General features: G+C 35.8%; 1 long non-coding RNA gene across 1 annotated transcript in view; it reads left to right on the top strand.

The window, feature by feature from the left end:
- Window positions 1-2,460: 2,460 nt before the first annotated feature.
- LOC128249028 (uncharacterized) overlaps window positions 2,461-2,659 on the top strand; it is a 2,955-nt gene continuing 2,756 nt past the window's right edge. Inside the window, exon 1 of the long non-coding RNA XR_008265126.1 lies at window positions 2,461-2,517. This is a non-coding gene — a long non-coding RNA (uncharacterized LOC128249028). The remainder of the gene's footprint in view (window positions 2,518-2,659) is intronic.

Genomic DNA, 2,659 nt, shown 5'->3' with positions numbered 1-2,659 from the left:
GAATAAGTACTAGGCTTACAAAGAACTAGGCTTACAAAGAATTAGGCTTACAAAAAACTAGGCTTACAAAGTACTAGGCTTACAACGAAAATAAGATAATATAGAATAACAAGTGAATCATTTGTACATGTTCAAAGTAACCAAACTTGTATGATATTTGTGGAATTCTTTTCTTTTCTTTTATTTGTTTCAGTCATTTGAGTGCGGCCATGCTGGAGCACCGCCTTTAGTCGAGCAAATCGACCCCAGGACTTATTCTTTGTAAGCCTAGTACTTATTATATCGGTCTCGCTAAGTAACGGGGGCGTAAACACATCAGCATCGGTTGTCAAGCGATGTTTGAGGGGGACACAGACATACAAACATATATATATACAACAGACTTCTTCCAGTTTCCATCTACCAAATACACTCACAAGGCTTTGGTCGGCCCGAGGCTATAGTAGAAGGTGCACAAGGTGCCACACAGTGGGTCTGAACCCGGAACCATGTGGTTGGCAATTTTTAAAATTTATTTTTATATATTGTTATTCTGACATTTTTATTTACAACGCCAAACTCTCAGCATCTTTCATCACGTATATTTTTCAACAATACTTCCAATTGGAATAATTAATTAATTCATGCATACAAACCAAATTGTAATTATCTCATGGTTTACTAAAACAACCGTCATTATTAATGACCGCTCAGATTCTCTTGTGCTTTAAATAATTTAAATACACCATGATGGAGTGACTGTGTCTTTAGTTGCTGATGACGGGAGAACCTTACAAAGATATCTGGAAGGTGACGAATGTCGGGAAAGCGAAAAATGTAAGACGAGATGAGAAAGGCATAGCAAAGTAAAAGCAGGAAGCTTGTGATCGTGTGACAGCTAGGAGAAAGAAGAAAATAGAGGAGGTGGAAGAAAGCAAAAGAAGGAGGGAGAAAAAAGTGTTCGTGTGTATGCGTGTGTACTGTCACCCACACACACGTACGTATATACATATATATATCTACGGTTATTATTTTAAAAATATACATGTTTATTATAGACTTCCGGTAACGTATACGAAATGATATACAGTAACCGCGCAATGATATACAGGGTATCCACAAAGTCTGGGTACATAGGGATTAACACATACTTTATAAAATTATTATTTTTTATATTTAATTGTTTATGTTATGATTTTATTTACTTCATGTACCCACATGAGGATTAACACATGCTTTAAGAAATTATTATTTCTTATATCTAATTGTTCATGTTATGATTTTATTTACTCCATGTACCCAGACCTTGTGGACACCCTGTAGCTAACTGCTGTAAACCTACACATGTATGCCCCAACGAATTTCTTTCCTCATAACTGCCAGGAAAAGGAATATTCCTTAATGAAATTTTCTACAAAAATACTTCAGGTGATGTAGATTCCAATTATATCTGAATTTATTATGAAATATAATTTTTCCAAGAAATAGGTGACATGTGCCATTAATCTATGTGTGTTATTCCATTAATTCATATCTTCATATTAAATTGTGACTTAATAATATTCTATACATTCTGAAATTTATTTGTCGAAATTTTCGTTTAAATATATTCATTATTCCGAAAGTTATGAGGAAACAAATCCGACTCACGTGAATTTTATAAAAATACTCTCTATACACTCCCCAAAAATCTTTTCTTTTACAACAAATTCTGTTATAATTGGGATCTACACTATCTGAAGCATATTTGTAGAAAAATTCATTAATTTTTTTTCCTGGAAGTTAAGACAAAACAAGGTTGGTGGGGCACATACGTGTATATATGCCTATTCTTTAACCTAAGTAAATAGTATGATTACGTTGCCCACATTTTAAGAAATACAACTTGGATGAAGGTGAAATTAAGCCACCAGACACATAGAAACCATTACCTTATTCTTTCATTTTTTTTACTTGTTTCAGTAATTTGACTACGGCCATGCTGGAGTACCACATTTAGTCGGACAAATCGACCCGAGGAATTATTCTTTGTAAGCCTAGTACTTATTCTATCGGACACTTTTGCCGAACCGCTAAGGTGGGGAGACGTAAACACACCAACATCGGTTGTCAAGTGATGGTGTGGGGACGAACGCAGACACACAAATGTGTGTGTATGTGTGTGTGTGTTTGTATGTGTTGAGTATATATTTACAACGGGCTTCTTTCAGTTTCCGTCTGCCAAATCCACTCAGAAGGGTTAGGTCGGCCCGTGGCTATAGTAGAAGACACTCGCCCAAGGTCCACGCAGTGGGACTGAACGCGGGACTATGTGGTTGGGAACAAGCTTCTTACCACACAGCCACTCCTGAACCTATCTTGTTTAAGTCATTTTGACGTTTATTGTAACGTTGGTTATCTCCCTTGTATTTTTCTTCATGTTTTCTTATGACCGTCGCTTGTTCAAAGACCATTTGCTTAAAAAACAACTGACAAACGATTTTGTCCTCAGGTTGAAAAATGGCGGAATAAGTTAATGTTTCAACCAAGAAACCCTGGGTATGTGTATTTCATAAGACTTATGTTCTTTTTTTTTTTTTTTTCATAACATTATCTTTCCTCTCTTAGCTGATGGAGTGCTATCCTATTTGCTGAAGTTTTACCACAAAATATTCAAGTCTCTCTCTCTCTCTCTCTCTCT

This window comes from Octopus bimaculoides, chromosome 11 (genome assembly GCF_001194135.2).
Source record: "Octopus bimaculoides isolate UCB-OBI-ISO-001 chromosome 11, ASM119413v2, whole genome shotgun sequence".
Lineage (NCBI taxonomy): Eukaryota > Metazoa > Mollusca > Cephalopoda > Octopoda > Octopodidae > Octopus > Octopus bimaculoides.
Note: the sequence above shows the minus strand (reverse complement) of the source record. Positions and strands in the feature narration are given on the sequence as shown.